This window comes from Rattus norvegicus, chromosome 13 (assembly GCF_021556685.1).
Source record: "Rattus norvegicus strain SHRSP/BbbUtx chromosome 13, alternate assembly SHRSP_T2T, whole genome shotgun sequence".
NCBI classification, from domain to species: Eukaryota; Metazoa; Chordata; class Mammalia; order Rodentia; family Muridae; genus Rattus; species Rattus norvegicus.
This window is the reverse complement of record NC_141546.1, coordinates 32,099,602-32,112,147: the sequence shown is the minus strand read 5'-3', so window position 1 is coordinate 32,112,147 and position 12,546 is coordinate 32,099,602. Positions and strand designations below refer to the sequence as shown.

Here is a 12,546-nt window from a genome sequence, read left to right as displayed (position 1 = left end):
ATGCTTATTAGGGCATCTGCAGGGTTAAAGACTCTTCCTTCCACACTGACACTGGAATACAGAATACGGTGACTGTCCGTGAGACCCGGGGTACATGCTGCCGATATAATTAGCACCTTAAATGTGCTCGTTTCCAATTCCAAGGTTAAGAACACAAGGCAAAGCCAAGAGGAAAAAACGTAAATTTGGTGGTCGGTGTACACACACACACACACACACACACACACACACACACACACACACACGATGGGAGGACTAGTCTCACAGAGCTGTCCTGCAGAGCAATCACCTAGGGAGTCCCTGGATGCCCATGGTCAGAGCTGTTTGACCCTTGCTGGAGAACCATCTGGAGACAGCTATGGGGCAGCTTCTGGCCAGGTGCTGCCCGACTCAGAGACGTAACTCCCGGAAAGAGACTTAGGGATTGCACCATCGGCGCACTCCCTTCACAGGAGGCAACATAACGTATCTACGAAACGATAGATAGAGGTCGGGTGACCTCAGGGTCAGGCAGTTAGAAAGCAGTGTTTGTAAGTCAAACCTGCCTAGCACAACGTATTAATAACCGGAGTATTCTGTGGTGATCTAGGCTAATACAGTAATTACTGGCAGTATATAGGGAGGGGCTTGGATGATAGCTTCAGGGACGATCTTCCTTTGTTCATCAGCATCCACTAGCTAGGGTTTGGTGGCACAGGCTTGTATCCCCAGGGCTGGGGAGGCAGAAACAGGCTGGTGGCTGGGGCTCCCTGGCCAGGCGGCCAGCTTCATTGGTGAAAGGCAGGCACCCTATCTCGAAAAGGGGGTGAGGGCAGCAAGGCAGTTCTGAGAGATGATAGCCGAGATTGATACCTGGCTGCCATATGCACGTGTGCACGTGCTCATAGACTCACATACATATACACACATGCACACACACATAGTGTGAATGGGAACCTGAAGATTTCATATCAGTAAATGTGACTTTCAGTAGCCCCCAAGACTCCAGCTACTCTGCAGCTCAGCTGGTTACAAACTTGAATGAGCAAGGAGAGGTGGGGCGGTGTCAATAATGAAGGGCATTCCGAGGAGACCTAGTCCATACAGTAACCACTGGTTACATATAGGGGCTAGGGGCACAAGGCAGCCACCTGGGCAGTGCTTAAGAGCTACAGTGATCCACACCATGTGGGAAGAGAGGCCAGATTTAAAACACTGTCATCTACTCTAGGGAGCTGACAGAACTACGGTGATCAAATGAAACTTGTTACAGTCACTTGATGAAATGCTATTTAACAACAAAGTAGAAAGCAGTGACACGCTTCACCTCAGATGTACTTAAAAAATAGAAGGCTCAGTAAAACAAACGCAAGACACCAAAGGCTGCATACTGGACAAATCTGCTCTCAGGAAACTCCCAGGGAAGGCAAGTTCGCAGAAAAGACACAAATGCCGCTCTAAGGCTGAGGTTCAGAATGAGGAATGGCTACAAGCAAGCATGAGGGATCTTAGTGGGTGATGGAGAATGTCCTAAATGGGGCTGTACATGTGGGTGAATTTTTGGGGTACTTCAATAAACCTTTTTTTAAAGGCAAAAGCTAATCCTAGGCTTAACAGAGTTCTCTGATCTTTCTGGTGATGAGACCACGGGAGGACTCTGGCTGCTGAAGGAGGCAGCAGGCCCAACAGGTCAGGAACTGGAGCTCAGTGTGAAGGGAAACACCTCTGTACAGACATACCAAGTCCCAAGAGGCAACAAAGAGCTTGGAGCTCATGGGGGCCACACCCTCCCACACCCACTCACAGGATTCAAAAGTCCTTTTTGAGCCTCCCACTGTGCACTGCTCTCTTGGTCGTCAAACTCAAGTTTTCCAAAGTTCAGTGGACTGTATTCAGGTGGCTTGCAAATTGATTCTTTCTCCCAAACAGAATACAAGCTCCAGGACAACAGAGATTTTTTGCCTGGTTACTCACGGCCTAGAACTCTATCTGCTGAACAACTGAATGAATTTCCTTGTTCCCTTAGGAAAACATCTTTCACTTGGATTCAAAGTCAAGTTAAATGTGAATGAGCACTTTCTGACTTACATGCTCCTGTTCCTTCTTCTTTGTTCATTAAAAAATAATTCCATCCCTGGCCCTAGAAGCATTGCAGGTGTGGCTGTGACACAAGTGCATTAGTAGGTGGCAGAAAGGAGATAGGCTACGTCTGTGCTCAGTGTTCTGACCCGTAAATATGTGAATGATTTGTGGCTTAACTTGAAAAAAGCTAGCCTAACAACCACCAGTCCAGTGCCACCCAGACCCCAATAGCTCCCAGGACCAAGAGCAAGCCAGAGTAGAAGAACTCCTCCAAGGACTGAGGGCCCTGAGTGGAGTAAGCCCAAAACAGACAGCCCTCCCACGGGGGCCACTTGAATGGGCCAGTGGAGCGAGCCTGAGATGAGCACCAAGCTGGCATCATGGGGCTGGACAGGGCTAGCCTGGGAAGACCACCAGTTGGGTGCCACGCCCCCAAGATGACCCTTGCCTGGTGCCATAATGCACAGACGGAGGACAGCACACCTGAGACCTCTCCTGAGACAGCCCCAGCCACTCATAGACCCCTGGTGCAACTAAGAAGAGCAAGTAGGTGGTGGGGAAATGGAAGAGAAAGAGAAGCAGAGGGATGTGGGCACAGTGAAGAGAGACAGAACTGGAGACTCCACTGTAGTTAAGAATGAGGAAGAGCTTGACCATGGGGGAGTCCTAGCCTGTGCTGCCACCTGGGCCATGTCTGGGTAACAGGATGCAGTCTGTAACTCACAGTGTTAAACATGAGAGAAATTCTGTCCCAGACATTCTACACCTAAGAAAACAAGACACCGGAAAAGTATCTACATAAAATACAAGCGTTCAAAACAGCTATTTACATAGTCACCTATCAACCTACATGTCCAACAACTGATGACCAGATAAACAAAATTGCGTATCTCCACAATGAGGATTTGGGAATAATGAAATTACATATGCTGGATTCATACCACAATATGAATAGGACAATGTGAAAAAAGTACCTCTTGGTGAAATGAGCTGGACACAAAGGGACCTGTGTTATATGGCGCCTATGAAATATCTAGAGAGCTACAGAAAAACACTTGGGATGGAAAATGGCTAATGGTTGCCACTGCCAGGTATTAAGATGGCTGCTGATGACTAAGAAGTTCCTTCCTCAGACGACAAAGATTTTAAATTAGGTAATGGTAGACCAGTAGATGGCTCAGCGAGTAAATTACTTGTAGCCAAGCCTGAGGACCTGTGTTCAATTCCCCAGGACTCACATAGTAGAAACAAAGAATGGATTCCTGCAAGTTGTCCTCTGACCTCCATATACAGACTGTGGCATGTGTATATGTATGTACATAGGTATGTATATATACATACGTGTATACACACACAAATAAATCTAGTTATTTTTAATTAAACAGTAATATTGGTTATACAACTGTGAATATGCAAAAATGAGCTGTATATTATAGAAAATAGTAAATTTTATAACAGTGAATTTCAGTAAGGTAGTTAAGACCATCATCTTCACCATCATAAGAAGTTATTGACCTGGTATTCCAGAGTGAATTCAAGACAAGAGAAGACACTTACCAACAAAAACACTGAAGCAACCCAATAAAGTCAGCCAGTGATTAGCAGTGCTGTACTAAGTCCCCTATGGTTTTTTAATATAGTCTTGACAAATGTACACTGCCCTTGAAATACAGACAGTAATCTTTTAATCATTTTAAGGGAAGGGGTTAATTAAAATATAACAGAGCACGCACCAGAGAGATGGCTCAGTGGGTAAAGGTGCCTGCTGCCAAGGCTGGCAACCTGAGTTCCATCCCTAGGACACACATGTGGGAAGAGGAAATGTGACTTCCACAAGCGTCCTCTGACCACAAGACTTGTGCCTACACTACCCACACATATGCATGCATGAGTGTATACACACAAAAAAGTACAATAAAATTTTAATTAAATATATATACATGTATATGTCTAGCAGAACAATAATAGTGTCTCACTATAAAAAAAATAAGATGTACTAAAAGAAGCATTTTAGACTGAAAGATATTTAACATGGAACTAAGCCTGTGTCATAGAGTTAATGCTCCAGAACACTAGAGAGACAAGGGCTCTATTTACAAAAGCAAACCTTCAGTGCATATGTAGTATGTGCAACTCAGAGAAACTAACTTTTCATCTTGGACATCATATGTGTCTGAACTATGTAATTTTTTTTCTTTTTTCTTTTTTTTCCGGAGCTGGGGACTGAGGGAGCTAGGCAAGCGCTCTACCACTGACCTAAATCCCCAACCCCTGAACTATGTAATTTTTACAAGCATATATGTGTGTGTGTGTGTGTGTGTGTGTGCACGCACGCATATGCATGCTTGTGCACACCACACACACAAAATTTTCTAAAATCAAAAAATATCATTGGGAAACTCTTAATAGCTGAAAAGACTTGGTGTGTGGCTGGCTGTAAATGTGTGGAAGTCAGAGGAAAATCTCAGGCATTACTCTTTAGGCTCTGTGGTTATTTGAATAGCAATGGCCCCACAGGTTCACAGATTCAAATACTTGGTCAGCAGGGAGTGAGCTGTTGGAGGAAGTGTATTACTGGGAGTAAGGTTTCAAATGCTCAAGCCAAGCCCAGTGTCTTTCTTCCTACTGCCTGGACTCCGGATGTAGAACCTCCAGCACCATGTCTGCCTGCACACTGCCATTCTTTCTGCCACGGTGACAACAACCTCTGAAGCGTAAGCCAGCCTTAATAAAAGGCTTTCCTTTATAAGAATTGCCGTGATCATGGCGTCTCTTCCCAGTGGTGCTAGCCACCCTTCTCTGAAGACAAAGAATCTCACTGGCCTGGAGTTCATCAAGTAGGCTAGGCTGGCCGGCCAGTGAGTCACAGCCATCCACCTGTTCCCGCTACCCAGCACTGAAATTACAAGTGTGCGCCACCACATCCAGATTTCTTTTTATGTAGGTCCAGGAGACCAAGCTCAGATCTTCATGCTTGCCCTCCTGAGCTGTCTCCCAAGCCCTTAACATTTTAAATCTGAAACACATAAATTCAACTCCCCTAGCAGCTGCCACCGGGGTGGAAAGGAAGACTGTCTGGTTCTGTTTGCAAGGTGAAGAAGGACTCCTCATCTGAGAGCACCCTCAGCTCCAAGGTTATGTCCACCTGAACAGAGTGGATCCCTGCACTAGGCAGCATTCTCAGAACAAGTAACTGATAATCACGTCAGCTGATAGCTATGTGCAGATTCTGACACTCTACTTTGAGCATTTTTCAATGTTTTTACAATACAAATGGAAGAAAAACAATTAATGTCTTCTTTGTATTTAACCTCTAGAATCCCTCTTCCTTAATTACTCAGGAATCAGAATTTAGATACAGAGCCCGTTAGTCTGGGAGGGAGGGAATCACTGATTGGGAACATATGCCCCGACCCTCCTTCCCTTCTCTGTATACTTCAGGGCAGAGCACTGATCGCATACAACCATGACCAGAGGAAGCTCAAGGACAACAGGACAGTAGGGCAAGTACTAGACTGAGAAAAGCAGAAGTGAATTTATTTATTACTCATTGGTTGATAATTAATGATTAAATCACAGGGCACACCGAGCAACTAAGACTACAGGCTCCGTCCTATACCATGTCCAGCTCTATGACATGGGGTATAAAGGAGAGAGAGACGTGCGAGTCTAGAGCACATACTTGCTCCCCTCTCATGGAAGAACGACAGTTTCTCAACTAACCCATCTACAACAGTCTGCAGGCATCAGAGTCACAAAAGCCAACGGTCAGGCTGCTTTCACAGGAAGTCTACAACTTTCAAGTCAGACCTGTGTTCAGCCTTCTATCATCTATTTCAGGGTGAAATGTTTACCTCTCACATAAACTGGATGTCTCACTACAGATCACAATGAAGAGTAGCAGCTCTGGCTCAGACACCAGGCCACCCTAAGACCAGGACCCCCTGGTTTCTCTTTCTGCCCTTACAGCAAAGAGCCGAACTCAGCTCGGGAGCCTGGCAGGTGGGCAGGCTCACGCTGACTATACCCAACTACTTCATATGTTCAATAAGTGTTGGCCAAAAGGTATGAGTCCTTCCAGGGTAGAGGGAGCTATTTTGGAATTGAGTGCATAGCACACAGCCTAGGAGGACTGATTCTCCTGTGCAAGGAGAATCTCCCACACCCTTTCCCATACTCTGCTTGTCAGAGATCTACTCAGCCATTCAGCAATAACAACCCCAACAGCACATGAGACTTGACATAATCAGTTGTTCCAACAATAATGGAGTCTTGACTCTATTAAAAATGGAGGAACAGGAGGGGGAGGGGGAGGAGGAGAAGGAAGTAGAGGAGGTGGTGGTAGAGGAGAAGGAGGTGAAGGAGAGGGAGAAGGAAGAGAATTATTGAGAACCCAAATGGAACATCCTCTTGACCACCTTCAGATCAATGTAATATGGAAACATTTCCACACTGGAGCTATCTCGAACTCTTCTATTATTTATGGGGCTCAACCTAAGCACAGAAATACAGCAGGCCAATTTCACTTACACTGTGCTTAGCCCTGGGATGTGGCTCATTCGAGAGTTGGTTTCTAAGTCTTCTCTTTCAATGCCAGTGGCAATGTGGACAGGAAATGCTCTTTTGTTTGGCTTTATGCTTACAGCATTTGAAAAGAGTCACCGGTCTCTGTAGTCGTTAGTGCCTTTCCCTGGCAACCAAGTAGCTCTAGATCAATTCACATCTCCCCTACCTTTCAAATGTTAAGAATATGAGCATAATGTTGTCCTTTAAACTTTATTGCATTTATATATTTATTGGAAGGGGGCACATGCAGGTGTGAAGATGAGAGGATAACTTACAAGGAGTTGGTTCTCTCCTTCCACCATGCGAGTTCTAGGAATCAAACTCATGTCATCAGACTTAGAAGAAAGCACCTTTTGGTTGCTAAGCCATGGAGTCAGACCTGAGCAGAATTTTCTAAGACCCCACTGTGGTCTCAACCTAGGCCAAACTAAAGTCCCCTATGTCACTGTCCCCTCCCCACTCTCCCAGAGTGCCCCTCCTCCCAACTACCCAACCAGTCCCTTCCATGTCCAAGTACAAGTGGTTCTTCTCTAATGGAAGCTCCCCTCAGGGCTTGGCCTTCCCTTCTCCCTGGCCTGATCTGCATCCATCACCAAGACCACATAAGCTAACACGTGACTGTCCCACAGTGTTCTTGGGGTCGTCTGTCTAGAGGCAGCTTCTTTTCTATTTGCTACTCCCATGTGGTCATGATTTCAAATGTAAAATCCAGACCATCTTTAGGAGAAATAAGCAAAGAAAGAATGAGATATAATGAAAGGTGAGTTCACTGGCACACAGGGTCCTCAGAAGAAAAGGGACTGCTGTCAAGTTTGAGAACCTGAGTTCAATACCAAGGGCCCACATGGTGGAGAGAGAACTGACTCCCAAAGGCTGCCCTCACCTGCAACCACACTTAGTCACAACATAGGCATGTACACTCCTACATAGTTATCTCAAAATGAAATAACTGTGCAGCCTAAGACAATGATGAAAAGCAAATTTAAAAAAATTAACATTTATCTATTCTGTATAAATGCTGTTTTAGAAAACACAGTGCATTCTGCCTAAGACCCTGTCACTTACTCCCCCTGGTCCAGTACCAGCAATTAATCTCCTATTATGACTGCATACTGGCTTGATTTCCATAGTTGTTGCACCTGAACTTAGAACTTTGGAAGGATTACCAAAGGTCTTAGGGCCAAGCAATAACAACCTTTTGACATCACAAGATAATATTATCATCTACAAAGTTCATGCTTGAGAAAAATACACATACACACACACACACACACACACACACACACACACACACACACGGAGGGAGGGAGGGAAGGAGGGAGAGAGGGAGAGAGGGAGAGAGAGAGAGAGAGAGAGAGCTCATAATGCTTTAAATAACTTTATGATTTCGTGCTGGGCCATATTCACTGCTGTCCTCAGCAATACACACCATACAGCCTGTAGGCCACACAACTTTAAAAGTCAAAGGGGCGTTGGACATTCCCCTATTTTAACATCGGCTTTATCACCTGTTCCCATATTTGAGAAGGGCTCCAAAGTCCAGCTCTGTGACCCTGTAACCAGAGTTGCAAAGTTAAAGACAAGAAGCCTAGAAAACAATTTTATCAACCTTTCCTAACAGCCATTAAAGCGATAGAAGCACTTGAGCTCACCCTGCAAACACCCTAGAGAACTGGGGGAGACAGGGAAGACACAAGAAGCTAGACAGCAAATGACTTCTCTTTCCTACACACAACTCCAGAGGAGAAGTCAGGGAAGACACAGTTAGAATCCGATGTCCCATGTCCTAAAATATCCTTCAGTAAGTCACTGTCAGACAGGCACACTTAGGATAAGCAAGAGAACACAGGTACACAAGAGATTGTGATGCACAAGTGGGGAAAGTGTATAACGGGCTGGCTAAATGGCTCAAGGAGTAAAGGCACTTGCTGCCAAGCCTGAAAAATCTGAGTTCAAACCCTAGGACCCACATAGTAGAGAGTGCTGACTCTTGCAAGTTGTCTTCTGACCTAACAAGTGGAGAAGGCATGAGAGGAAGTCTGTGGTTCATGAAACAGCAGGTGGGCACCTCTTTCCTTCACATTCATCTGTGAGGAGTACTCATGAGTTTCCTCCCACTGAAAGAATTTATCATCCACATGTGGAGTTCTGAAGGCCAAAAGAGAGTTCTGCCATCCAGAATAGGAAGTATGCAGAAAGACTTTCATGGGCAAAGTGAACAAAATCTCGTTGGGCAGAACTTGGTGCTGAACCATGTCTTACTGTTCTCCTTGAACCCAAGCAGCTTTGCCTCTCTTACAGAGGCTGGGTGAGCAGTGGCTGTGATCATGTCCTTCAGTCCCTCGCAGCCTGCCCACTCTTCCTCTTCCTGTCCCCAGTACCCCAAAGGCAGTCATGACCCTCTGTGGCACCTGCATCCCCTGAAAGATACACCCAGCTTCATTGAAAACAAAACCAAAATGAACTGTCTCTGAACTAGCTGTGAGACAAGCTGCCTCCATACCTACAGTCAGGCAAAGCTCTGTCCTGAAGCTTTCTCCCTGCACTTGCTGTGACCTTCCACATTCACCCTCCCTTGGCAGAGAAAGGCTGCCCAAGGCACTGAGGCTGCAGAGACAGCTGACTCTCTGTGCTGGGAGCCCCAGGCTTTTTTCACCAGGATGCTGCAACTCTGGCCATTACTAGTAACTCAAACAAAGATCACCAGGCATGGCCAATAGATCTGAAGCCCAGTTTAGATGCCAGTGCACCACTGAGACTCAGAATACAGTGCAAGGAACAAGAGGCCACAACCTTTTCTAAGTCCTTTCCCGGTTTGGGTCAATTTGTCTGTCCCAAGTCAGCCACTAAACAAAAATCTGGTATCTGAAAAAAAAAAAAATGCTTAAAAAGCACAGTGAGGCGGTCTCTCAAAGAAGGCTGGAAATAAGAGAGGAATGGGGCTGGCTCTAAGTTTTGGCCCAGGCTCCCCTCTGAGATTGACAGCTGCGAATCCTATTAATGGCCCTCCAGCAGCCTTCTTATATTTCATTGCTTTAATCCAAGCCACCAGAAAGTTCTAACAGGACCAGCCAATGAAGCCTAAGCACAGGGGCTGGGGCATGGAGGCTGCAATATACAGGAGAATGGGCAGGCAGTAAGTATTGGGCTGCTGGTGTGGCCTCGGGTACCTCTTGGGTCTGTCATGTATCACATGGCTGGTGTATAACATGAGTTCTCACTGTTAACTCTTGGCACCACTTCATGAACAACGCCATTATTTTGCACTGTAGGCTTTCCATTGCTCCATGTAATCATGCTTCTGCAGCCATAAGACTGGCTTCGGGACATCAGTACACATGCATACTCAAGTCCCTGAAATAAAATGTCACAACAGTCTGGCCCAACTCGAGGTTTGGACCACACAGCCATTTCCAGTCCAGCCTGGGTTATGCTGTGAGACTGTCTCAGAAAAACAAAAAATATGGCCAATGGGTAGAGACCCTTGCCATCAAACTGACAACCCAAGTTTGATCCCTTGGACCCATGTAGTAGAAGGAGAGAACCAGCTCCCACAAGTTGTTCTCCAATGTCCGTGTGTGTGTGTGTGTGTGTGTGTGTGTGTGTGTGTGTGTGTGTGTGTGTGAGAGAGAGAGAGAGAGAGAGAGAGAGAGAGAGAGAGAGAGAGAGCATGTACACACATCCCAAATAGACAGACCAACCAGTGTGTAAAGTACAAGCATGTGGTGGAAGTCCCCATGGTTCCCTGTTTTCCTGTAAAGCTATTATTGGGTACAGCAAGTACAGAGAATTAAGGACACGTCACTTACTGGCCTAACACCTATAGTTAAGGCTTCCTTTGGTCAAGCAAATCCAAAGCCCCCAAGCAAAGGCATGAGTAAGGGAGCTTACTGAGCACAAGCTGGGTCTCAGGTTAGCTTTAAATGCCGATGGTCATTCTGGTGATGATAAACATACTTCACCCCACTCAAGTGTACACCGGTAAATATCATGCTGGACACCATATAGTTCCTTACTTGAAAACCTATGGAGAACCCCACCAACTCAATCCCACTGCAGTGAGGCACTCATGTCCTTTAAATCCAGCGCCCACCTACCTTTCTAAGATGCAAAGTTCAAAGAGAATTGTGGGTTCTGAACCCAAATAGCCCAGTTTCATGTGTCAAGTGTGCCCCACATCTTCATGTACTAAAGGGAAATGCAATAGCAGCTAGCCAGCCACTGACAGTGAACGAAAATGAGCTGCCTGAAAGTGCAGCACGGCCTGGCACCGTTGACCCACTGCTGAGGGTCTAGCTGCTTTTGTTGTGCCAGCTTCCTCCATTCATGGAACAAGTACCTGAGCACCTCGGTGGGCACTCTGAATCCAGTACTCATCTGACCCTGAGCAAAACAAAGCCTGCCTTCCGCCCTCCCCAGGATCAGGGAAGGGCAGTACCCCAAAGCTTCACTGCATGTGACCACGGCCTTCCCAGCCCATTGCAGCTGCCATGGCTTTGCCCGGGCCACTGGAATGTCCACGTTCTCCTGCCAAATCTCGCCTCCCTTCAAGGTGCAGCTCCAGAGCCACTGACTGCAGAAGGTTCTGGACTCAGGCTCTGTTCCTGCCATACTTTAACATCTATAATAGTTAACATGGAGAAATGTGTACAAGTCACATCCAGTCTCCTAATCCACTGTTCTGAAGACAACAGCTGCTTTTCCTTTCCTAAGCCATCAAGGTACCTCTCTCAAAAGGCAAAATTTATAAACTGGGTAAATGCATCGCTAGCATAATTATCCTTCTCTATTCACTTGAGAGCTCAAGGAGGAGTTGGGGTGGGGGGGAAGAGGGAAGGAGGAGTACCAAGGAAGGACAGGAGTAACTCTGGAGCACCATACAACCCGGGGGACATGGCCAGGAAGCGCGCGCTCGCTCTCTCTCTCTCTCTCTCTCTCTCCCTCCCTCCCTCCCTCCCTCCCTCCCTCCCTCCCTCCCTCCCTCCCTCCCTCCCTCTGCATAACTTATAAAGTATGTTAGAAGAGGAGGGCTTGTAAGACTTGCATAGTTTTACACCCATAAAATACAAAGGGAAGTTGGGTATCAGGAAGTTTCAGTGTTCCATCAACTTAATGCAGCTTAGAAAACCTTTCTACTGAAAATGTTGGTGCAAGTCAAGAGGACAGAAGAACAGGATGTAATTACATGCCCAGGAGACTTGCAATGTTGTGCACTGTACACACACACACACACACACACACACACACACACACACACACACACACACGGTGGGCCCAGCAGAAGGCAGGTGGGTCATATAGCCAGCCCATAAGCAATGGCCCCTCACAATAAGCATGCTCTGGAGCCTGGGCTTTGATCTCCAGACAGCAAGACATCAAGCCCCTCGCTCAGAGGTTAAGCATACTTACTGCTCTAGCAAAGGACCTGGGCTTGATCCCCAACATCCACATGCAGTTCATAACCATCCACGATTCCTGTTCCAGGGGATCTGACCTCTAAGGGCATCAGTCAACATGTGGTTCAGATGTATGCAGGAAAAAAAACTCATACACACAAAATAAAAGTATTTTTTTTATTTTTTGTAGGAAGGAGCTATTATGGTTTGATATAAAAGTTTCCACAAGTATACAACACTTGGTCCCCACACCTGGTGGTGCTGTGTGAAGGGTTGTGGAGCCTTTAGGAGGTGATGCCTAACTAGAGAAAGTAGGTTTCTGGTAGGCAGGCCCATCTCTCCTTTCAGTCTGTCTCCTTTCTCCTGCTCCTTCCTGGTCCATCAAAACATGAGCAGACCATAGCCAGTTCCTGCCGCATGGAGCTACCCACCAGGGTAAAGCAACCTGTCATAGGTCCCCACAAGATAGACTGTATCCCTCACACTGTGAACCCCCATGAGGTAAGACTATATCCCTCACACT

The 12,546-nt window shown here is 46.3% G+C and overlaps 1 protein-coding gene and 1 non-coding gene across 27 annotated transcripts in view; one reads left to right on the top strand and one right to left on the bottom strand.

Annotated features, from left to right (window-relative positions):
• Clasp1 (cytoplasmic linker associated protein 1) overlaps nt 1–12,546 on the bottom strand; it is a 221,554-nt gene that overhangs the window by 151,233 nt on the left and 57,775 nt on the right.
• On the top strand, nt 2,113–2,241 carry LOC120096397 (small nucleolar RNA SNORA17). Its single transcript, XR_015636420.1, has one exon. It is a non-coding gene; the product is annotated as a small nucleolar RNA SNORA17 (small nucleolar RNA).